This window comes from Pantherophis guttatus, chromosome 4 (genome assembly GCF_059756535.1).
Source record: "Pantherophis guttatus breed Tessera chromosome 4, ASM5975653v1, whole genome shotgun sequence".
Taxonomy (NCBI): domain Eukaryota; kingdom Metazoa; phylum Chordata; class Lepidosauria; order Squamata; family Colubridae; genus Pantherophis; species Pantherophis guttatus.
The window spans coordinates 68,509,284-68,535,869 of record NC_142066.1 but is presented as its reverse complement, the minus strand read 5'-3'; the positions used below and the strand labels follow the sequence as shown (position 1 = coordinate 68,535,869).

General features: G+C 36.5%; 1 long non-coding RNA gene across 1 annotated transcript; it reads left to right on the top strand.

Annotated features, from left to right (window-relative positions):
* Positions 1 to 1,689: 1,689 nt before the first annotated feature.
* Positions 1,690 to 4,459, top strand: LOC148114148 (uncharacterized). The gene is made up of 3 exons (XR_015733885.1): positions 1,690 to 1,839; positions 2,032 to 2,557; positions 4,166 to 4,459. It is a non-coding gene; the product is annotated as an uncharacterized LOC148114148 (long non-coding RNA).
* Positions 4,460 to 26,586: the final 22,127 nt, after the last annotated feature.

Here is a 26,586-nt window from a genome sequence, read left to right as displayed (position 1 = left end):
TTGGAAAATCACTGGCCAGCTCCTAAATGTGGTTATGTGTGAAAACATCCTGTATTGTTGAAATGATATTTAAGGACTGGAAACAAGGTGACACGAAGAAAGCCTGCTGTATGTTTCACTGATGCCAGTGAAATTTCACTGTGAAATTTTAGTTAAATTTCACCTCTAGATATCAAGAATCTCATTTTAGATTCCTATTGCAATAAGGACAAGAGGAAGATAAAATTTTAGAAAAGCTTTTACAAAGTGCTCTTGGATAGACTTAAGATTTACACGATGTTTAAAGCAATGTTTTATCTCCAGAAAAGGAATATAAAATTAAAGTGCCAGAGGGAAATTAAAAAGCTGAGACCCCATCTTCATCTTATAAACAATCAGCACAGAGGATTTTTGCCCATACTTTTAACATCTTACTTATGGGAATTGATCCCTCATTTTGAAAACCATAAAAATAATGAATGACATATGATAAAAGTTGCAGGTGCATGACATAAGATGAAAATTCTTCAGGAGTAGGTTAAAAAAAAGTTGTAAAGTTCCTTTCAACTAAATGATTACAGCTGTAGCTTGTCTGTTTAAATTTGCATTTTAAAAAGATTCTGGCCTAGGTAGGAAGAAAACTTTATACTTCTGAAAGTGTGCTCTAATTTAGCCTTATTCTCATTTACTACAAATGTTGGGCAACTGACATTATTTGACTTCCAACAAGAAGAGAAAAGCTGGTAAGAAATAGCCTTATATTCCTTTATTTAAAAATAAATTTAAGGAGGCATGATTCAGATTGAATTTTAAAACTTTTTTAAAGTTTCCAATCATGGTAGTATTTTTATAACAAAGCCACAAGACATAATGATAACTTTAAAATTAATACACTATCTTTGATAGTACATTTGATAGTTTTAATGTGCCACAGAACTATCAGATTTTTAAAGCTACTGAACTGATGTAGGAAATTATTGCATGTGGTACTCAAGAAAAAAAGATAATGTATTCTAAAATACTTTCTTTAGAATGTAAATTAGCAAAATATTTCAAAATATGCCTTTTTCATTTATATCCACCAAGAAAAGTAATTCTATATAAAGCTGGTTGAACAATTTGCCTGTATACATTGTTTCCAAATAGGTTCAAGGAAAATGAGAATTTTTAGTGGTGGAGAAAATGTGAAATGGAATGGCTGTTTCTTTCTTTTCTTGTACAATAATTGATTCTAAAATGAATTGGGAAATAAATGTTGCAATTTATACCATGACATGAACTGAGACATTCTCAGGTGAAAAGGGGGTGGTTTTTACCAGTAAATCAAGTGGCGTCATATATAGGTTAAAGGTCAAAATGTCCTCTTTTTTGTCTTTTTTTAAAAAACACAATTCATCTGGTATGCTTTTAAAGGCCACTTGATATTCAAAAGGAATATGATATTTTTTTCCTCATATGGAATCACATGTATTTTATTTCTCTGTCATGTGAGTATGAGTCACAGGAACAGGATTGGTAAAAAGAAAAAAATGGGCCTGAAAGTAATGATTTCATGTTTAACTCAAAGATAGAGTTGTAACAATATCCATTGTTGAGATCTATGTTCTCTAAACAAAAATGTTCAGAACCTCGACTTAGATCTGCTAAGTTGGAAGCAAAGCTCCAGTGGGCATTATTCTTCAATAATACATCACTGAATTCTGTAGATCTTAAATTCCACTGAAGTCATTGGTAGGTTATTGAGACTTACACTGAAGAAGGCATGCTTAGAACATGGAGCCTCTTCTCTTTCTCCTATATCTGCTGGTGTCATATGTATTCAAGGGATAGATGTAGTGCTTCCAATAGTCTTTTGAGGAGGTCAGTTTTTGGTATTCCTCATTAGGAATTCCCACAAATGCTCAAAAAGTTGTTTATTGCCACACCAGAATCCCTAGCTGATCAGCAACCAAATCACTTTAATTAAATTTTAAATTAATTAATTTGTTAATTAAAACACTAAGCAATAATTGTTTCATATGCCATAAACTTAAGTATTGATTTTATTTATAGGTAATATATTGCTCCAAAGATGTCAGAGGAAAGTATTTCTTTGAGGCTGCTAAAAACAGCAGTAGTGAAGCACAGCATTCCAAAAGAAGGGTCAATTTGCTCTAACAACATGCTTTCACTTTCAAAGTCATTGGCATCTCTACCTCCCTTGCCAAATAAATTAATTCAAGTAAGATCATTATCTGAAGACAGTCCTGAAGGCTTGAGCTCACGGTATCCGAAGAGGACTTATGAAATGATGACTACCTACGATAGAAAGCCAAGCAAGAGCACCCATGTTTCCAAGTTTATGTTCCCAAGAAGGCTTTCAACTATAATAGGTTCAGAGGAATCTACAGTAACATTTAAAGAAATAAATCCCTTTCCAATGATGTCAAGGAAAAGATCCAGTAACTGCAGTGATGCACAGTCCAATGAAGGCTTGGTTGCCATAGCAAAACAAATAAAAAGTGGGGAAGAAACAACTGTCTTTAAAGAATCAGTAACAAAAAGAAGGAAGAAGAGAAATATGAAAAAAGTGTTCGTGGTAAATGATTCCCTTCTATGCTCTTTTCTTTATAAATCTAAGAGGTTCTGCAAAGGTTATAGGTGCTTATTAAAAACCTAATAATGGTGGCTATAGTTGAATTATGCATGTAGCAGGGCAGGTTCCAAATCCTATCGCTACTGGTTTGCTGATGCACACACATGGCGCTTCTGCAGAAGCATCTGGGTAGGTGGACAGAACCTCCTGCCGTCGCCACTACCGGTTCGCCCGATCCTGTGCAAACCGGTAGCAACTCACCACTGTCATGTAGGGAGAAGTTTCACCCTGATCTGTGTTCAGTGTGAACACATCCAATGACTTGAGGAAGTTACTAAGATTTAGGAAACCAAATGCCCAGGCTGGCTGCAGAATAGTGAAGTATGTTCATCCTTCGCTCAGCGCCAGTTGTTGGTTATTGTTGGCCTTGTTGGAATTAATTAAATCTAAAAAGCCACTATTTTCTCATCCCTATCACAGACTATTGAAGCTGGAAGAAGATAGAATTTAGGTAGAGAAAAAAAAAGTAGTGTATATAATCTGAGCAAATCTATAGATCTAATCAGAAACAAATCTCCAATAATCTTGAACAGCAATTTAAAAAGCATAATATAGAACATAAAAAGAAAGATTGCTTTTTTAAAAAAGTAGTGTTCAGCAAACTTTACAAAGACATCTGGTGTGCCTATCCCAAATTAATTTGGAATTTGTGGGTGTCTGATTTTTATGAAGTTTGTTTACAGTAGTATTAGTGTTTCTGTAATATGTACAGTATGTCATAATTAAGAATTGTCTGATTAGGCAGTGGTATTATTCCCTCAATCTATTTTATTTGCACAACATTCCTGTGAATTAGGTTGGTGGGAGGGGCAGTAATATGTGTGAAATCAACACTGTCCATTTTAACTGAGAAAAAATATGGTCTTTCCAATAGAAGAAGTCTATGAAATTAAATCTGGAGACATTTCTAAAAGACCTACATTGCTGCTGTACTTATGCAGAAATCCTTGTTCTAGACCAAAGATCCTGGATTTATTTTTGAAGTGAAAATATTTTAATCATACAGAGATCTTTCTTTCATACTTAGTAAAAATTGTTCTTGATAAAGAAAAGTTGGTGCTCCAGAAGGTTGCAGGAGCAGCAATTTTATTCATGACTCCTTTTTCCAGTATATTCTGTGACATCTTCTACTCTTTTCTACTATATACTCCAAGTATATTTCAGAGGGTGCAAAAAACTCTTTTGGGAAGGAGAATTGGGAAAAATACTTTTTCTCCCCCATTTGATATTAAATTGAATACTGTAACATTCAGAGGTGAGGTCCTCCTCAAATGTTTGCCAATTAGTTCACAACAAGCCAGAAAAAATGCTGCTTCTATTTCTAAAGTATGTTAAACACCTCTTAGCTCTTTGCTTGGTTTCAGTAGACATATTTAAAATTTGTATTATATGTTCAATTATGAATATGTTCAGTTAGGCTATTGTAATTTTTAACAATTTTTAATTGTTATTTTTAAAATAATGTTTGATCATTCCATTCAAGTCCTAAATGCTACACTCATGGTGTTAATTTTGGTATGGCAACCTCGTTATTTTTCTTCTCAATTGCAGGAAGAAAGAGTTAGACAATGGGAATTACGCCTACTTGAAAACATTGAAGAAGCAACTACTCATGAACTAACAATTGAGTACATTTGAATCTGAATTAGAAGAAGCAGTGAAAAAAGGTTACAAGACTCGACAGTCTAATATTGCCAGGCTGGTCATTCATGACCTTGTACCCAGTATGAACTTCGTTGTATTGAAACTGTAGCTTTAGTGAAAAATTAATGAATGTACCCTCAACAAGATGGGGAGAAATTATGTGAGGTTGCTTGTAAAATAAACTTTGCTGGCAAAAAAAAATATATCTTTATCTATAGAGTAATAATAGATGATGCAATGAGGGATGTTTTTCCACTTAGTATGGGGAAAGATCAAAAGGCAAATGATCGGAGGACAACTTTTGGATTACTTATTAATGACATGTGTTTTCCATTCTTTAAGGCTATGACATTTCTCAATGAGCCTGTTGTTTTATTTTTCTTTCTTTTCCATCCATCTCCTTATCTGGCCATAGTTTTCAGTTTTCAGATATATGCATTATGTGACCATTAAATACTATAAGTTTTGTTTACTATCAATAATAGGATTTGCAAAGCCTGATGGAGAAACAGAGGCTGGTATACCAAGGAAGCCTGTCTTGTTTTTCACATTAACAAGTCAGCATGCTATTTACCAAAGTCATGTTAATATCCTGGCATATTAAAGGGATTAACATAGCATTTTATTTAAATTTCTGATTTACGTGACATGATATGGTTAATCAGATTTTGTATGAGATAGGCTATTTTCTTGGATCCAGCTGTTTTGAAATGGGTACATAAATGGAAGAGATGTTACAAAAAGTTTTTTTAAAAAACTCCCAGTAAGTTTCATAGAGTTTCTAACATACATGTATTCATGAAGCACCTCAGCCTAGAGATTTGCTTCCTTATGTAGAATTACATAGGAGTTCTGCTGGTCATATTAGATTCATTAGCTAGGAAATGGCAGTTGAGTGTAGGAAGGGTTCCATTTGCATGCTACATTTTTTAAAAAATCAAACTGCATCCCCAGGAATACCAGAATTCCTTTGTAGTGTGTGATATAAATCTGGACTGTGTACAGTATTGTAAAATCTAAGTAACATTTTTTGCTTCATTTTTGGCTGCAATCAGTTTCAATATGTCCAGGTGGCAATAATTCCTTAAAATATTTATAGGTATTTTTGAAGAATATTTTCTAACAGGATTTCCCTCTGTCTAATAAATATGACATTTTTAAATGTTGATAGACAAAAGAGAAGGTCAAACATGAAGATGTAAAAAACTGAATCCAAGTTACATTCTCATGTGATACTTTTCACAACTAGGCAAAAATGTATGGCACAATACAGGTCAGGCTGACTTAGATAGAAATTTTAGATGGGAATACTGGGTGTGGATGGCTGTTGGGCATTCATAGCTGTCTCACAACAAGTCAGGTTGACCTAGCTTGTTTTATTCCAACTAGAATTAAAAGTTAATTGCATGTAGCTCAATTGGACTCAACCCAGATTAGCTATTATTACTAGGCATATATAGTCATAGCATATTTGTTGAGGGATGTGGAACCTGTCCAGCATTGATGATAAAATGGAAGAGTCTGGTTTCTTTTTCCTTTTTTAAAGGAAAAGGCTTCCAAGTTGTTTTAACCAGGGGTGAAATCCAGCAAGTTCTGACAGGTTCTGGAAAACCGGTAGCGGAAATTTTGAATAGTTTGGAGAACCTGTAAATACCAGCTCTGGCTGGCCCCAGAGTGGGGTGGAAATGGGGATTTTGCAATATCCTTCCCCTGGAGTGGGGAGGGAATGGGGATTTTGCAGTATCCTTCCCCTACCATGCCCACCAAGACACGCCCACCAAGACACACTACACCCACCAAAACACACCCATAGAACCAGTAGTAAAAAAAATTGATTTCACCATTGGTTTTAACTTAACTAGTTGATATTTTGGAGCTGCAATTACTAACTAATATGTGTAAGTTTTTGGAGAAAGAATAATTTTTGTGAAGTAATAAAAAAGGTGGTTTAGTGGTTAAAATGTAGTGTTGCAGGCCAACTCTGCCCACTGCCAGGAGTTCAATCCTGACCAGCTGAAGGGTGACTCAGCATTCCATCTTTCCAAAGTTGATAAAATGGGGACCCAGATTGCTAAGGGCAATATGCTGACATTGTAAACTGCTTAGAGTGTGCTATAAAGCACTTTGGGGTGGTATATTAGTCTAAGTGCTATTGCTATTGTTTGAGGAATTTCTGAAAACACAAGATGTTATACTCATGCTTCAAGGTAAGATGATTATAAGTACTATAATAACCATGATTAGGAAATGATTGGTAGAGGATCTTTTGCACTAGATAACATTGAAGGTGCTTGTAAAGTAGAAATGTACTGTTAGTTTATTTCCCACTTCTGTGCGACTTTGGAATATGTTTTTGAGAGTCTTTGGAAAATGGGAGAATGATATCCTAAACAAGGCAGTCTCTCAAATGTAAGAGACTCACATTTTAAATATATGACTCTGGGTGGCTAAAAATTAAAAATGAAATAAACAGCATTACAAAAGTATAAAAACAAATATAAATAACACCTGGCAAAAATGACCCACAATAACACTAATAATCACAGTTAACATGTGAAGAAATAAGCTCACCTACACCATCAGAACACCAAACTAATGATAAATCCAGGTCTTTAAGATCTTATGAAAGGTCAGTAGGATTGTGATATCAGGGGTATGGGAGGATATTCTAGAGAGTGGCATAACAGAAAAGGCTCTCTTTCTAGGTCCCATCAAATGGCATTCCACATGGACGGGAGGCAAAATATGTCTCTCCTGCTGGATCTAATTGGTTGGGGAGATAATTTAGTCCCAAATCATGAATGATTTTAAAGGTAACCACCAGTGCCTTGAATTGTACTTGGAAATATACCAGCCAGCAATGCAGCTCACAGAGCAGAATGCCACTTGTGCTGAATGACAAGAACCCATAATTGCCTATTCCACTGTTTTTAGCATCAATTAAAGTTCCTCTTTATTTTCATTAAAGTACACTGCAGTAAGCCATCTTGAATATATGCTAGAGATACAGTATGTAAAAATCCACAATATAAAAACTATAAAACCTGAGCTACACACATCAGCAGCATTTGTAAGCATTTTGGAGAAATGCAGATGAGACTGGCAGTATAAAAACCAGTTCAAGTTCCTTTCCTTGGTGTGGAAAATACATAGTGTGGACAGAAAAGGAAGAATTGAATGAGAGACAGACAACATTCTAATAGATGATTGGTAAATTGAAGATTACAAAGAATATCACGGACAGCCAAGAAAACAAACAAATGGATCATTAAACAAAACAACTTAGAATTTTCACTCAAGATCCATATAATTAAGTTTAAAGTATTCTACTTTGGATACATTATATAAAAACCTAGTTCTCTGGAAATGTCTACAGCTAGTTGGAAGGAAAGATTAAAAAAAAAAAAAGGATGACCAGCAACAAGACAACTCTGCAAAAAAGTATTTTGGGGAAATAACTAGAAAAATATTTAATTGAATGTGTTAATTATTCTTACTGTTACTAAATAGGTATTTATCCTTGCTGATAACCCAGAACTACTAAAGGAATACCAATGCCTTTAGTAGATAATTCATGCTTTTCAACTTGAATATTCAATACTGGTTTTCAAATATCCTATCTTTAGGACATGTTCTCCAATACAATTGTACACATTGACTTAACTATTGATAAATTCTAGCATTTTTCAGATCTTGGGTTATTGCAGAGTAATCTACTGAATCTAGACTTTAAATCAGATTAAAGGCAAAACAGTGCCAACATAACAAATGAAGGAACATGTATCTTATTCTTGGGAAAAGAAAAGGATTAAAATGGTAATACACATGCAATGGTAAATCACATGCATTTATTTTTTTCCTTAAGGTCTCAGGAGAACCTACAGTGTAATCCTTTAAAATAAAATTAAAAACAAGTTTTAAAAGAAAAGAACAAATTAAAATTGCTGATTGAATTCAGATAATTTTGCAATATAATTATATAATTAAAAATGTATTAATATTCATGATTTGGCAAAGAGATAAATTGGGGAAAAATTGTTAATATAATTAAAATAATACTGTTTCTAACCACAATAATAAAATGATATATATTGTAATGGGAAGAAAAAAGATAAATCAAAAAGTTTTAGTCAGCCAGTTTGGTATAGTGATTAAGGTGCTTGCCTGGAAACCAGGAGACTATGAATTCTATTCCAGCATGAAAGCCAGCTTTGGGCCAGAGGATTCCACTGTTTCTTTGGCAAGAAAAAAATCAATAAATGTATATGTAGTCAAACAATGGCAATTTGAGAAGGAGACAGTTTAGCCAATGGACTTCCTAGATATTTATGATATAGAGATACAAAGAAAGATAGAAATCTATAAAGACATATATTAAACACATCTGATAAATGCATGGCAATTCTACAAAAGGAACAAGCCCGACAATTTAACCTTTAGCTTATAACTGAAATGTTTTTCATGTTGGACACAATTATAGCAAGGAAAAATTTTCAGATAGTTTTTGATTTAATGACCACAATTAGGATCTGAACTAAGCAATATGGTCATTAAATGAGATACACCTAATTTTACAACCGTTTTTGCTGTAGCCATCAAATGAATTCTGAGATCATTAAGCAAATCAGGTTTCCTCCATTCTGACTTTGCTTGTCAGAACTGCCCTGAGAAGATTATAAAGCAATTATATAATCCAGATTTCAATATTAAGTAATCAGGTCAAGACCAACACTTACATATGTTTTTATTGAAAATAATGTTAAACCTTTGTAAATTTATTTTACTTTATTTTTTATTTCCCCCCCCCCCCAAAAGATAAAATACAAAATACAAAAAATCAAGAATTACAAACAAGACACAAAAAAAGAAAAGAAAAAGTGTATAACAAATATAAAATTAACAGTAAACAGTACCACTCTAGTACAATGCTAATATTTGTATCTCAAACAAATCTAATGTCTGCCCCCCTTTGCATTACTGGTCTATAAATAGTTATACACATTTTCCATCTGTGCTTGTTTTATTTTCCATCTGTGCTTGTTCTATTACTATTTTACATCACGTTATCTTAATAAATATTCCAAATATACAAATCTATTGTCTGTCAATCAAATCAGCCAAATACCTGTTCATTGTAAGAAAGCTGTTATCGTTAATCCCCAAAATAAATTAACTCCCAAAATTAATATGTTAATAGCCCAGTATTATATTTAACTCACAGGAACTCCAGGAACGGCTTCCAATCCCTTAGAAATTTGTCTAAACCGTTGTCTCTAATCAATGCAATTAATTTCACCATCCCTGCCAATTTCAAAATCCATTCTTCAATGATTGGTATTCCTTTTTCTTTCCAGTATTTATCACACACTTGAAGCTGTCACCATACACAGATACAAAGTTCCAAATTGTTTTTCTCTCAATTTATCCATAATAGCTAGAAGAAAGGTTTCAGGTTTCATTAACATTGCATTTTAAGTATTTACTGCATAATCATATTTATCCAATATGATTTAGCATGTTTACAAGACCACCACATGTGATAAAATCTTCCTGGAGTTTGATTACATTTCCAGCATTTATTGGCAGTTCCTTTATACATTCTTGCCAATTCAACTGTAGTTAAATACATTTGATAGATCATCTTCTTAAAAAAAATTTTCAAGCTATAATTCAAAGTAAACATTAAACCATGAATTTATATATTCTTCCATTAGTCTAACTATTATATTACAAGGGTTTTGCCCATTTAGCATACAGTCCTTAACATATACATCTTCCAAGTTCATCATACATAGTATTTTATAAATTTTAGAAGTCAAATGGTCATTTTCAGAGCATAAATTTGATTCCAATTCCAATTTGTTGGCTGAAAAAAACAAAACATTTTTTTTGGAGTCCCGGTGACTGAGACAGGCACTGGGACTCCACCATCAGGGAACTTCTCTCTCCAGAATGTGATTACTTTTTTTATTATTATTATTAAGACTGAAGCTTTCAAATATTCTATAATAATTAAATCCATCACTTACTAGTTATTCTCTTGTTTTTATCTTAGGTTCCTCTTCTTCCAGTAGCAACAGAACACAATATGTAATCCATTTGGACTCAATTAACATCTTAAGTATAGTGCTTCATATGGTTTGTTTGTTTGTTTGTTTGTTTTATTAAATTTATATACCTCCCTACTCCCGAAGGACTCAGGGCGGTGAACAGGCACAGAATAAAATACATAAATACAAAAGTTAGAAACAATTTAAAACCAAATTAAATAATTTAGCCCAAGACAATTAAAAAACCCCATAATTTAAAACAAATTAAAATTTCAGTTTAAAAATTAAAAAGAAAAGGGAGAAAATTAGGCCAGGCCAGCTTGCTGGAATAGGAGGGTCTTAAGAGCACAGCGGAAAGTGCGCAGATCCGGAATCTTCCGTATCTCCGGGGGGAGCTCGTTCCAGATAGTGGGTGCCCCCACAGAGAAGGCCCACCCCCTCGGGGCCGCCAGTCAACACTGCTTAGCTGACGGCACCTGGAGGAGCCCCTCTCTGTGAGAGCGTACCGGCCGGTAGAAGGCTGTTTGTGGTAGTAGGCGGTCCTGTAAGTAACCAGATCCTAAGCCATGGAGCGCTCTAAAGGTGGTAACCAAAACCTTGAAGCGCATCCGGAAGACCACCGGGAGCCAGTGCAGCTCGCGCAGGAGAGGTGTCACATGGGAGCACCATGTTGCTCCCATAACCACCCGCGCAGCCGCACTCTGCGCCAGTTGGAGCCTCCGGGTGCTCCTCAAGGGGAGCCCCATGTAGAGAGCATTACAATAGTCCAGGCAGGAGGTGACAAGGGCATGAGTGACTGTGTGTAGGGAGTCCTGATCCAGAAAGGGATGCAACTGGTGAATCAGGCGAACCTGATGAAAAATCCTCCTGGTCACGGCCATCAAGTGCTCTTCTAAAGACAGCCATGAATCCAGGAGGACGCCCAAGTTGAGAGCCCTCTCCGTGGGGGCCAGCGATTCGCCCCCAATAGTCAGCGATGGCATCAACTGACTATATTGGGATGTTGTAAACCACAGCCACTCAGTCTTGGATGGGTTGAGCCTGAGCCTGTTCCTCCCCATCCAGATCCGTACGGCTTTCAGATACCGGGACATCACTTCAAGGGCATCGTTGGGGTGGTCCGGGGTGGAGATGTACAGAAATCCACAATGGTACATTAGTAGCCAATCTTTTTTTATACCCATATATGCCTATCAATCAGGGGTAGGTTCTACTTACCTTTACTACCGGTTCGCAATGGTTCGCAATGGGAACGCTTCTCAATCGAAAGATCAGCAGTTCAGCGGTTCGAATCCCTAGTGTTGTGTAACAGGGTGAGCTCCCGTTACTTGTCCCAGCTTCTGCCAACCTAGCAGTTCGAAAGCACGTAAAAAACGCAAGTAGAAAAATAGGGGCCACCTTTGGTAGGAAGGTAAAAGTGTTCCGTGCACCTTTGGCATTTAGTCATGCCAGCCACATGACCACAGAGACGTCTTTGGACAGTGCTGGCTCTTCGGCTTTGAAACGGAGATAAACACCACCCCCTAGAATCAGGAACGACTAGCACATGTATGAGGGGAACCTTTACCTTTATATAGTCATTAATTGTTCCAATGGGACCTCTTGTTTCTTATACAAATTAAAGTGATCAAAAAAAAGTCTTTGGATGTTTTGTTATCCACATTAATCTTAATTCCAAATTCTTGAATTTTATGGGTTTTTTTCAATCTGTTTTCTTAATTTGTGAGTCAGCCATCTCCGTGGTTTATTTGCATGTTCAAAAAAATTCTGTTTTGTATGTTTCAATTTGTTTTCCATATCTAAAACTGTCAACATAAAAACTCATTATGGTAATAGTTTCAATTGACTAAGTATGTTTGAATCTTCTCGTGATTTTTGCAATTCTTTTTCCTTCAATCTAATCTAGAATATTTTGATTTTTTTCAGCCAATTTTTAAAAATCCATGTATGTTCTATAAAGTCATCTCATCCCACTTTACAGCTATCCTAGATTGTTGTCAAATTAGACCCCCTTACACAAATTATTCTTAAAATATTCTTTCTTTAAGAATTTGTGATCTTTGCAAAATGGATTCATATAAAAGTTAAAAGACTATGATCTAAGTTTAAAATGGGCCATTACTGGGTTGTGATCTGAAAAAGATTTTGGAAGAATATCTGTTTCAATCATCTTGTGAGCTATATTTTTGTTGTTGTTGTTGTTGTATTGTTAGTCACGAAGTTGTGTCCGACCCATCGTGACCCCCATGGACAATGTTCCTCCAGGCCTTCCTGTCCTCTACCATCCCCTATAGTCCATTTACGCTCACACTGATTGCTTCAGTGACTCCATCCAGCCACCTCATTTTCCATCATCCCTTTCTTCTTTTGCCCTCAATCGTTCCCAGCATTAGGCTCTTCTCCAGTGAGTATTTCCTTCTCCTTAGAAAGCCAAAGTATTTGAGTTTCATCTTCAGGATCTGGCCTTCTAAAAAGCAGTCAGGGTTCATCTCCTCTAGAACTGACCGGTTTGATCGCCTTGCATTCCAAGGGACTTGCAAAAGTCTTCTCCAGCACCATAGTTCAAAGGCCTCAATTCTTTGGTGCCCAGCCTTCCTTATGGTCCAACTTTCACAGTCTGTTGGCAGGGTGATGTCTCTGCTTTTTAGTATGCTGTCTAGATTTGCCATAGCTTTCCTCCACAGGAGCAAGCGTCTTTTAATTTCTTGGCTGCAGTCCCCATCTGTGGTGATCTTGGAGCCCAGGAAAATAAAATCTGTCACTACCTCCATTTCTTCCCCATCTATTTGCCAGGAATGGAGAGGGCCGGATGCCATGATCTTGGTTTTCTTAATGTTGAATTTCAAGCCAATTTTTGCGCTCTCCTTCTTTACCCGCATCAAGAGGCTCTTTAGTTCCTCTTCACTTTCTGCCATTTGAATGGCATCATCTGCATATCTGAGATTGTTGATATTTCTCCTGGTAATCTTAATTCCTACTTGTGGATTCATCTAGCCCCACCTTTCTTATGATGTGTTTTGCATATAAGTTAAATAGGCAGAATGACAGTATACAGCAGTTAACCTTTTCACCACTGAGTGTTGAAACTGGTGCATGCAGACATGAAACAGAGCAGCAGAACCTGGAAGAGAGCAGCTGTCCGGTGTGCATGCGTGCAGCAGCCAGCTGCTCTTCCAGATTCCATCGCACACATGCATGCATGCGACGGAACCCAGAAGAGCAGTTTGTGACGTTGCGGGTGCCTACAGAGAGGGCTCTGCATGCCACTTCTGGTACACATGCCATAGGTTCGCCATCATGGGTATACAGCCTTGCTAAGTCCTTTCTCAATTTTGAACCAATCAGTAGTTCCATGTCCAGTTCTCACTGTTGCTTCTTGACCCGCATTTAGATTTCTCAAGAGACAAATAAGATGGTCTGATACTCCCATCTCTTTGAAAGCTTGCCATAATTTGTTGTGATCCATACAATCAAAGGCTTTAGCATAGTCAATGAAGCAGAAGTAGATGTTTTTCTGGAACTCCCTAGCTTTCTCCATGATCCAGCGTATGTTGGCAATTTGATCTCTAGTTACTCTGCCTCTTCGAAATCCTGCCTGTACTTCTGGTAGTTCTTGGTCCACATATTGCTGGAGCTTAGCTTGTAGGATTTTGAGCATAACTTTGCTAGAATGTGAAACGAGTGCAATGGTGCAGTAGTTTGAACATTCTTTGGCATTGCCATTCTTTGGAATTAGAATGTAAACTAACCTTTTCCAAAACTGTTGAGTTTTCCAAATTTGCTGGCAAATTGAGTGTAGCACTTTTACTGCATCGTCTTTCAAGATTTTGAATCGCTCAGCTGGAATACTGTCATCTCCACTAGCTTTGCTGTTGCTCAGACTTCCTAAGGCCCATTTGACTTCACATTCCAGGATGTCTGGCTCGAGGTCATTGACCATTCCATCATGGTTATCAGGGGATGTTATGTTCATTCTTGCATAGTTCTTCTGTGTAATTTTGCCACCTTTTCTTAATCTCTTCTGCCTCTGTTAGGTCCCTGCCATTTTGGTCCTTTATCATGCCCATCTTTGCAGAAAACGTTCCCTTCATATCTCCAATTTTCTTGAAAAGATCTCTGGTCCTCCCTATTCTATTGTTTTCTTCTATTTCTTTGCACTGTTCATTTAAGAAGGAATTCTTATCTCTTCTAGTTATTTTCTGAATTCTGCATTCAATTGGGTGTATCTTTCTCTTTCTCCCTTGCCTTATGCTTCCTTCTTTCCTCAGCTATTTGCAAAGCTTCCTCAGACAGCCATTTTGCTTTCTCGACTTTCTTTTTCTTTGGGATGGTTTTAGTTGCTACCTCTTGTACAATGTTGCGAACCTCCGTCCATAGTTCTTCAGGCACTCTGTCTATCAGATCTAATTGGTTAAATCTATTTGTCATCTCTACTGTATATTATTCAGGGATATGATTTAATTCATACTTGAGTCTCCTAGTGTTTTCCCCTACTTTCTTCAATTTAAGTCTAAATTTTGCAATGAGAAGCTCATGATCTGAGCCACAGTCAGCTCCTGGCCTTGTTTTTACTGACTGTATAGAGCTTTTCCATCTTTGGCTGCAGAGTACATAGTCAATCTGATTTCTGTGTTGACCATCTGGTGATGTCCATGTGTAGAGTTGTCACTTGGGTTGTTGGAAAAGAGTGTTTGCTATGACCATTGTATTCTCTTGAGAAAATTCTACCAGCCTGTGCTTCATTTTGTACTCCAAGGCCAAACTTGCCTTTTATTCCGGTTATCTTTTGGCTTCCTACTTTAGCATTCCAATCCCCCATGATGATAAGGACATCATTTTTGGTGTTAGTTCTGTAAGGTGTTGTAGGGCTTCATAGAACTGGTCAACTTCATCCTCTTCAGCACCAGTGGTTGGGGCATGGACTTGGATTACTGTGATGTTGAATGGTTTGCCTTGGATTTGAACTGAGATCATTCTGTCATTTTGTGGATTGTATCCCAGTACTGCTTTTCCTACTCTTTTATTGACTATGAAGGCTACTCCATTTCTTCTGAGGGATTCTTGGTCATCTGAATTAAATTCACCCATTCTTGTTAATTTTAGTTCGCTGATTCCTAAAATGTTGATGTTCAGTCTTGTCATCTCTTATTTGACCGTGTACAGCTTACCCTGATTCATGGATCTTACATTCCTGGTTCCTAAGGAGTATAGATCTTTACAGCATCAGACTTTCTTTTCACTACCAGATACATCTATAACTGAGTGTCCTTTTGGCTTTGCCCCAGTCACTTCATTCTTTCTGGCGCTACTAGTACTAGCCCTCTGCTCTTCCCCAGCAGCATACTGGACACCTTCTTACCTGAGGGGCTTATCTTCCAGCATCATATCTTTTTGCCTTTTGGTACTGTCCATGGGGTTTCATACTTTTTGCATACATTATATTGATTCTAGACAAAAATTATGTCTCTCTGAAGAAAATACATAGTCCTTTGCTAATTCATTTTTGTACCTTCATAAGTGAACCTAGAATATCTGTCAACTCAAAAAAATGTTTAGGATAGTTTCCAGGGGTGGGTTCTACTTACCTTTACTACTGGTTTGCAATGGGGCCAGGTGCCCATGCGCAGAAGCATTTTCATGACAACAGAGTCAGTGGGTGGAGCCTCCTGCCGGTTTTACTACTGGTTCTATAGAACCGGTGCAAACCGGGGGCAACCCACCACTGGTAGTTTCCCTTGCATTGCTTTCATCACTTTATCAATAAATCTATCCAATTGCAAGGTTATCACCCCATTCCAGTCTCCAAGTGTTGATAAGAAAAGGAGAATTGCTGTTGAAGTAAACGTTCAAAAAATTTAGCTTTCTTTCCATGTGGAGTAAATAAACCAACCACAATGGATTTTATTTCTTGTAGTTCAATTTGCATAATTACACATATATTTTGTTCATCAGTAATAACTGTCATGGTACTTGAGGATTTGTATATAAAACTTTAAACTTCTTTTTGTGATTTTTTTTTTGTTCTCTAAGTACTTTGCGTCTCTTTAATGTGAATTTCATGTAAATGAATTATATGCTGATTGAATTTTTTCAAATAGTGAAAAAAAATCTGTTGGTTTTTTTTTTTTGGTGGGGAATTAGCTCAATTTACTTTTCAAGTTAAAATCCTATAGTCCATCCTGTTTATGACAAAGAACTTTCCAATGCTCTAGTCCTGGTTCCCATCTCCACAGGCTGTTCTTGGTTTGTGTCCAACTTTTTTTTCCATTGTCCTTCCTAAGTCTGCATTTTTTCAAGGGTTGGTTTTTATATTTTGGATCTTTTGAAGATTGATATAGTTCTCTTCCATATTTCTACATAAAATCATGAGCTTTATTCATTGAATTTAATCTGAAACATTGATGTGAAAAGTGAAGATAATTCCTTCCAGTTTGTCCCAGCAAAAGACAATATTATTCTGCTTTAAAAGTTCTATCAAAAAGAAGTATTTTCTTCTCTTTCTATGAATTGTAGTTGGAATCTCTCTAAACCCCTTTCCCCATATCGCATATGTTCATAATTCCTCAAGATGGCATTGTTGATGGCAGCCTTAGTGAAATGCTCTCTAGTGATTTTTATATTTTGTTTAATTTTCTGTGATTCCCAGACCAAAGATGATTTTTTTGAACATCAGACAACGTTCTAGGAATATTCCTCCTCTGTTTCTCCTGTCTTTATAAATGGGGAAGATACTATGTGGATTCTGATTGAAAGAGCAGCAGCTCTCTTCAACAGCTGGAGAAAATGTCAGATGAGAAAAAGTGAGGTAAGGACTCAGCTCCCTTCATTTCACCTAACAAACCTGCATTCACTAGTAAATAAAATGGTTGAGCTACTTCTTTTAAATTGAAAGAACCCTAATTTTTTTCTAACTCAGCAGGTCTTTGCTTTACAGAGGCTTGTTTAAATGAGGCTGGACAGGACAATATATTGGAGATTCCAGGGTTTCATATTCAAGGGCAGATAGAGTTATAGAGACATCTAGCAAAAAGAAATGAGAGGGAATCTACTTCTATATTAATAATCACTGGTGCATGGATGTTGCAGCACTGAAGAAATTTTGCAATGTGGACTTATTCATCAGTTGCAAACTCTTTTAGGCTCCATAAGAGTTTTCCTCATTCATCTTGGTTGAGGTTTATATACCACCCCATGCTTGCATAAGCAGTGCATTGCAAACTTTAGCTGACGAATTTCTGTTCACAGAACAGAAATATCCAGACTCCTGTTGAAAGAAAAATCCGCTTCAGTTCCAATTCGGGAGAAAGGTACTGGAAATAAAATGGAGACTGGCTACAAGGAAAGAAGGACTCTGTTTATTTGGTTTTCCAGAAACTTCAGTGACAGCAGCATGTTTCTGGGGTAGCTGACAAAATGGCTGGGTGAGTTGATGGATTTTTATAGGGTTCTAGGTTTTTGTGATTGAGATGCTCTAGGGAGTTGCACAATGTAGTGAGCCTTGTGTCTTTTGCCATTTTAATGGTGGTGGGTAAATCCTATTATGTCCTAAAGGTCATGTCCTGTCCTTAGAATTTGGATGTGGGATGTAGATTTTAGGAGACTTTGTTTTTCTACTTTTTAAAATCCCATCAGCTCCAGCCTTCTGTGTGACAGAAGACATTTTGTTTATGAATAGATTGGCCCAGTCTTTCTGAATGGATAAAAATCTTCATTCCAAAAGACTAGCCTCTTCTGCTTGAAGCTGTTTTCCTATGGCAGGAAGACTGGGGCTGGTTTCTGCCTTTAAGAACATGTTTCTCCATTTCTTTTTTGGGGAAATATAATATTCTGCCTCTTTTAATATTCTCCAAAATATTTCATTCTCTAGGAGGGAGGACTTCCTACACTCCCTACTCATTGTTTTAGGGAATTTTAACAGTTTTAATCTCAGTCTGCCCAGATATACTCAGCATGTCAGCTGTCTCAGAAGAGGCAGAAATATATTAGATCACTGCTACTCCACATTAAAAAGTGCTTATCATTCTCTCCCAAGAGCAGCTGTGGATCTCTTTGATCATTGTGTGATCCATAACAATCTCTGCCTATATAAAGTAAAAAAACACAAAACCTGTGGTCAAAACAGTGAAGTCTTGGGTAAAATGAGAAGATAAAATGAGAATTTCAGGCTTCTTTCGATTGCACAGATTAGAGTGTTTTAGAAATTGCTTAAGTGGACATGGATGAACTTGCTGATAATGTGATATCATGTGTTAACCTTTATGAGAACATGTGTGAGAACAAGAAATAGTACATTAAAATTACATAGAGGTAGATTTTGATTGGACATAGGAAAAATGTGTTCTTGGCAAGAGATGTTCAATGATATATCAGACTGCTTTGGAAGCATTCCCACAATGGGTCACGGTACCATGTTCTAAGCCCACACATTTTGTACATCCATCAATGCATGCACATAGAAAGGAATGGGCTTTATGCCCCCTTTCCTCCCTTTCTCCAATTATTATTTGAAGGTGCTTTTTAAAAAAAAATAATTTAATTTAATTTAAAATTCAACTTCAAGGGATTTTTTTTATTATTATTATTTACTTAACTTAGCATTGCTCCAGCTAAATACTGAAATCACTCTGATTATTCAAGAATAACTTTATATCATGTTAGTCCCCAGTAAAGTTTCTTAGCTATCCAATTACAAAAACAATGGCAATAAGAGTTATGTTCATTCAACATATTATTTTCAAGTTAAGCAAATCTTTCCTAAAATACTGCTAGTGCTTTATTTTATAAAGCTTAATAGAATGGATGGTATTTACACGCAGAGAGAAGGGCTGAGGTACCCAGGCAATTCCACACTTAGATAACAGCCATCCTTTTCAGACTGTGTCAGATTTGGAAATAAGCACTTAAATTCTATAAAAATTAGGCCCAAGACTAGGTCCCTGATATACTCTTCCTCACGGTTTCATCAGTTTATTTTTATCCTTTTTTAAACTAATGCCTCACATCTACATGGTAGTGAGGATCAAGAAGAAATAACAACCTGGACTTGGTTTTCTGCCACAGCATGCAAGATAATTTTGTTTGATAAGAGGGAATAAATTAATTTTGAATAAAACATTCCAACATTTTATCTGATTGTTTAAATTGCAGATTGCAATTTAAAAGGTCCAAAAAGGCTTAGTCCTGCTGCAGGGCTTGACTATATACCATGTGGGAAGTTCAGTGTTTACTCCACTGATATGTGGTAGCAATAAACATATCACGATGGAATACAGTCTCTTCCACAGGGTCATGATGACATTTTATAGAGTACTAGAATGAACACAATGACCTAGGACTAGTCATTCTATATCTCTTAAGAAAATCTAGTACAGAAAAGGGAAACCAAAAAAATAAATGGTACTGTGAAGGGATAGTGAGTAAGAACATTGGCAAAGCAGAAGAATGAGGGAATCATTTAACTTTTTGCAGTTATCTATATCTCACCATCTCAAAAAACCACTCATCCACAGATTCTACAAGGGGAAAATATTTCTCTCAAGTGGGTAAATATCTAAAGAAAAAATTCCAAAGGCTACAGAAACACATGGTCAGCAGATGTTATGAAAATAGCTAAGAAAGTTTGTAGAACTTCAAAACTTTAAAGGATCAAACACAAATTGATACTCTTCTGAAAAATATATTTAAATAATGTTCTTTGCTCCTCATCTTTCCTGATATTGGGATGATCACCAAAGGATTTGTTTTTTATTTCTCACTATCTATTAGCTAAAATTAAAGAAGGAAGGAAGGAAGGAAGGAAGGAAGGAAGGAAGGAAGGAAGGAAGGAAGGAAGGAAGGACAGAAAGAAAGAAAGAAAGAAAGAAAGAAAGAAAGAGAAAGAAAGAAAGAAAGAAAGAAAGAAAGAAAGAAAGAAAGAAAGAAAGAAAGAGAAAGAAAGAAAGAAAGAAAGAAGGAAGCTAACTAGGATCTTGAGAGGTACTGTGAACTTCTGGTCAGTTTTTTCATGGCCATATGGATAATGTGATCTCTAGTTGTTATTAGGACCAAATTTACATAAGTAATATCCTCTATATGGTCAGCTTCTGTGATCCATTGCTGTTCATTTTGCAAGTGTTGCCAAATTATGGAATCAGTTGTAATCACAAAAGTCAATGAAGCACTTTTTGCTTTGTTGATTGATCTGGAGGAAATGGAACCAAACTGGAAACCAAAAAAGAAACAGCATAGACTTACTTGATGAAAATTTATTTTCCTAATTAGTAGCAGCACCCATAAAACTGGGTGAAAAACCCTGGAGGCACAGACAATGCTTTTAATAAATACTAACCTTCAGCACCTAGGCTAGGTTTGTAATTCAAGCGTCTTGAAAATCAGTTCTGTCATACAAAGAAAAATAACAATAATTTAAAAACCTAGTGTTTTTCTATATTCTACAGAATTGTCATGAATTTTATGTAACATTACCATATGGATATTTTAATCCTAAAGATGAATTTTCTTGAGGCCACAGGGTTACAATCCTGTTCATATAATGAGCAACATATGGAGAATTTATATAAAAAAATCAACAACTTTCAGTGACTGTTCAAAGTTACAACACTACTGAAAAATATGAGTTATGACCATTTTTCACAGTTACAACCTTTGTGGCATCCACATGATCATGTGATCAAAATACAGATGCTTGGCAACTGGTTTACAATTATGACCCTTGCTGTGTCCCAAGACCATGTGATCACATTTTTGCAACCTTTGGAAAAGCAAAGTCAGTGAGGAAGCCAGATTCACTTAATAACTGTGGCAAGAAAGATAATAAAATGGGGCAAAACTCATTTAACAAATGTCATACTTAACAACAGAAATGTTGGACTCAATTGTGGTCATAAATCAAGGACTACATGTAGTTTCCATCCCTTGTTTTTTGTCTTGGTTTGTGGAGCTTTAGAAAATAGGTTGATCCCCATTGTGAATCGTAGTAAAGGTAGGTAAAACCCACCCCATTGTGGATTGGACCCATTGTGGATAGGACCCATTGTTCAAGTCTGTCAAGATCTTTTTGGATCCTGAGTTTATCTTCTGGGGTATTGGCTATTCCTGCCAGTTTAGTGTCATCTGCAAATTTGATGAGTTCTCCTTCTATTCCCTCATCTAAGTCATTTATGAAGATATTGAAGAGTACTGGGCCTAACACAGACCCTTGTGGTACCCCTTTGCTTACTTCCCTCCATGTGGATGTGGAACCATTAAGGACTACTCATTGAGTATGGTTTGTCAGCCAGTTACAAATCCATCTGGTTATGGTGATGTCTACCTCACATTTTTCCAGCTTACCAAGTAGTAGGTTGTGGTCTACTTTGTCAAATGCCTTACTGAAGTCTAAGTATACTATGTCCACAGCATTTTGTTGGTCTACTAATTTAGTCACTTTGTCAAAGATTGAAACAAGATCGATTTGGCATGATCTGTTTTCAACAAACCTTAATTTGTTAAATTTAACAAATTAAGTAGCTCTGCTTTCTCTCTACTGCTACTTCCTTGTCATCTTCTCTCATTGAAAGCTTTTTTTAAAAAATTGTTTTTTGACATCTGTTGCAAATCTTACTTCATTCTGAGCCTTAGTTTTCCTGACTTCATCTTTGCAAGTTCAGGCTATTTATTGATATTCTGACTTAATTATGTGTTCCTCTTCTCTGTTAGTAAAAACCAGATCCGGTATAGGTTTGCCTAATCTATTATCTACTTTGTGCTATAGACCATTTAGGAGTTGAGAATGGATTAGAAAGACAATGTGTACTGAAGGGAGAAAGTAAATTTTATCAAAAACACAAATGAAAAGTAGGACTAAGCAGGCTGAGCTGCAGCCGAGTTTAATAATATTTCAAAATTAGACCATTCTAAACATTATAGGAGTATTTGCCTGACAGACTAGATAAATATCAATACAAAGAATCTAGATTACACATAGTTTCCACATTCAGCAAATTCATTTCATTAATGTTTAAAGAAAAAGGCCAAGATAGGAATGTGGAGTGATGTTTTCAGAGATGAAACTCATGTCTACAAACAGCTACTATCAATAGCTGATCATTCCCTCTCCTTATGAACAAGTCAGGACAGGTAATCTTTGCTCTTAGAAAATAATCATATTGCTTTATTTGGTTGATTGATTGATTCACCCATCCTTGTGGCAGAAACCTCTGGGCAGGTAGCAATAATGATAAATTCAGAAACAACAATAAAACCAAAACTGAAGAAAAACCATGTCCAACCCATTATTTGTTAAAATTCAGTCTATCTACACTATCCCATGCTCCAACTTTACTACACAATATGTTGGAGGAAAGCCAACTTTTTATGGGTTTCTGAGTGTTTAAGATCTCAGTGATCTATATGCTGGCAGCTCTCACTGGTCCAAGCCTTCTGTGTAATGTCTGTGCTTTCAGCAACTGTAAAAAGTAAGGAAGACGACCTTTCCAATACTATGCAGGAACTGGTATCTAAGGAAAATTGACTGAGGCATTTTTAAGTCCAGAATTACAAGAAAATATTTGCTAGCAAATCAGGCAAGGTTGGACCTAGTCCAATGTTATGAGGTAAAACATTCCATAGGAGATGGCCTTTACAAATCTCTTTACACAACTACATAGTAAACAACTGAAAAACAGAATGTCTTTGGCAATATTGGCACTTTTCCACATAAAGACCCCAACTATTCTTATTGGAATTTTCAGCCTCACTGTAAAGGTCTGTGATGAAAAACAAACTACCTGTTTGCTTTCATTCGAAGCAAAGTACACAGGATGCAAAATATCACGTAGCAAAAGAGCGAGAGAAATGTTTATGGGTGTTTGTTTGAGGTAGTAGTATTATATCTTCCTTCTTCCCACCCTTCAGCCTTGACATTACTTTAAACAAATAAAAATAATGAACATCTGGGCCACTAGGTCATAGTGTAACATGTTCTGACCATAACTGGGTGTTCCTTCTGGACTGCTCTCATATATTTTCTGAGTCATATGAAAGAACACATGATTCATAGTCACTACAACAAATGTTTACAAGGCCTTGTTTCTGCTAACATTTTGTTCCCCACTCAGTTTGAGGTTTATAATGATGTCTGCTTTTAGAGGATATGGTTGAAAATATCTTTGAGAGGTCATGTCAGATTACTACATAGAGCTTTAAATCAAGTTTTCTTGAATCCTATTCAAGCTGGCCAGCAAGGGTCAATACATCTTTTGGGATAAAGAACTGCCCAGTTTTAAATGTCAATAAAATGGAACATGCATTCAAATTGAGCCCGGATAAAGCATTTTGAGCCAGAGAAAATCTCCATAGGCATAAAGGAAAATCTACTCTTAATAATACATCTAAAACATGATTAAGGGTTTAAATATGCTAAAGCAGGGGTGTCAAACTCGATTTCATTGAGGGCCACATCAGAGTTCTGTCGGGGGGCCATGGTGGGTATGGCCATGGTGGGTGTGGCCAGCTCAAAATCACTCATCACAGGGGTGCCTGTGGTTGTGCCCGAGCACTCTGCCAGCAAAAACAGACTCCCAAGATCCATTTCCTGCAACCATCTGTCAGGAAAAATGGAGCTTGTGAAGGCCGTGGGCCTGTCTTCACTGTTTCCAGATCAACCCCACAGACCAGATCTAAGTACCCCATGAGTTGGATCCAGCCTTGAGTTTGACACCCCTGTGCTAATGTAAAAATAACTTCATGTGAAGTATATAATCTGAATTTCAAATTCTGAAAATATAATTAATATAAATATAGCTCCAAATGAACAACCAATCACAGGAACAACTGATCAAACTGCACACATGATATTTATAAGCTAAGGAGAATAAGACAAGAAAATCCTACCGATATTGTTACCTAGTCTGATAATGAAATGTTCAGAAACTAAACTGAAACAAGCTTGGAGAGCTAACCACTGCCAAAATATAAGTAATATTTATTTAATTTCTATTTAAATATAAAATTAACATATCCTGTTTTCTGCCAGTATGATATGTCCCAAAAACATAGATATTCTTAGAACACACTTACATATGGAGACCATACTAATCTATACCCCATTTTGGTTGGTCTACTCTCCTGAGTTCCCAATATTTTCAAAACTATCATGCTGTAGATATCATTCCATTCTTAAATGTTGTTACCGTGTTACCCCGAAAATAAGATCCTGTCTTATATTTTTTTGAACCCTGAAATAAGCGCTTGGCCTTATTTCCATGCACTCAAAAGCCCGATTGGGATTATTATCAGGGAATGTCTTATTTTGGGGGAAACAGGGTATTAATAAAGGAAACATTTATGGCAAAGAGTTGATTAAAAAAAAAAGCTTTCTGGCTGGATAGGTAAGAAAACTCAATATAGGATAAAACAAAATTAAGGCTGCAATATTAAAATACTTTGAAATCTACCCTAGTAAAGACAGCAGGAGTTAGTTTTAAGTAGATTTATGCAAATTTAATAATATGCCTTGCAGATTATATTATTATGTTAACAGCTAGCCCATCATATAAACCCAATCAAATAATTCAATATTAAAATATTTCTAGAAATATTAGAATATAAAATGTAAAATAACAGGATTGGAAAAGACCTTGGAGATCTTCTAGTCCCAGGGTGTCAAACTCAAGGCTTGCGAGCTGGATTTGGCCCATGGGGTGCTCCGTTTTCACTGGCAGAGGACTATCAAAACAAACTAAAAACAAAACAAAAGGAGAAATGTTTCTCCTTTTGCATTTGAACATGCAAGAAGTAACAGGAAAGGAGAAAGGGAAAGAGGAAATACAAGGAAAAAGATGAGAAGATGGGAAGAGAGCAATGAAGGAAAAACAGGAAAGAGGGAAGGAAAAAGAAGAAGGAAGGAATAATATAATATAATATAATATAATATAATATAATATAATATAATATAATATAATATAATATAATATAATACAATACAATACAATACAATACAATACAATACAATACAATACAATACAATACAATACAATACAATACAATACAATACAATACAATACAATACAATAAGAGTTGGAAGGGACCCTGGAGGTCTACTAGTCCAAAACCCTACTTAGGCAGGAAACCCTACATGCAGTGGTGGGTTGCTACTGGTTTGCCCCGGTTCAGGTAGCTCTGCCCACCCGTCCCGACGTCTTTGCACATGCGCAGAAGCATCATGCGTGCAAGAGCATGTGCGCCCAGGAGTGCAGCAGTAGCAGCCAAAATTGAAGCCCACTACTGCCTACACCACTTCAGACAAATGGTAATTCAACATCTTCTTAAAAACTTCCAGTGTTGGAGCATTCACAACTTCTAGAGGCAAGTTATTCCACTGATTAATTGTTCTGACTGTCAGGAAATTTCTCCTTAGGTCTAAGTTGCTTCTCTCCTTGATTAGTTTCCACCCATTGCTTCTTGTCCTACCCTCAGGTGCTTTGGAGAATAGCTTAAACTCCCTCTTCTTTGTGGCAGTCCCTGAGATTTTGCAATACTGCTATCATGTCTCCCCTAGTCCTTCTTTTCATTAAACTAGACATAACCAGTTCCTGCAACCATTCTTCATATGTTTTAACCTCCAGTCCCCTAATCATCTTTGTTGCTCTTCTCTGCACTCTTTCTAGAGTTTCCACATCTTTTTTACATTGTGGCGACCAAAACTGAATGCAGTATTCCAAGTGTACCTTACCAAGGCATTATAAAGTGATATTAACACTTCACGTGATCTTGATTCTATCCCTCTGTTTATGCAGCCTAGAACTGTGTTGGCTTTTTTGGCAGCTGCTGCACACTGCTGGCTCATATTTAAATGGTTGTCACTAGGACTCCAAGATCCCTCTCACAGTTACTACTATTGAACAATGTACCACATATACTGTACTTGTGCATTTTGTTTTTCTTTCCTAAATGTAGAACCTTTTTTCACCATTGAATTTCATTTTGTTAGATAGCACCCAATGTTCAAGTCTGTCAAGATCCTTCTGTATCTTAAGCCTATCTTCTGGAGTGAAGGAAGGAAGGAAGGAAGGAAGGAAGGAAGGAAGGAAGGAAGGAAGGAAGGAAGGAAGGAAGGAAGATTAGAATGAAAGTGAGGGACAGTCTGAGGGAAGTTCTGCCTTAGCACTTGGGCACCACAGGTGGCCCCAACATCGATCTGGCCATGCCCACCCTGGCCATGCCCACCCTGGCCACATCCCTCTGGCCCCCCTGAGGTCAAACACAACTCTGATGTGGCCCTCAATGAAATTGAGTTTG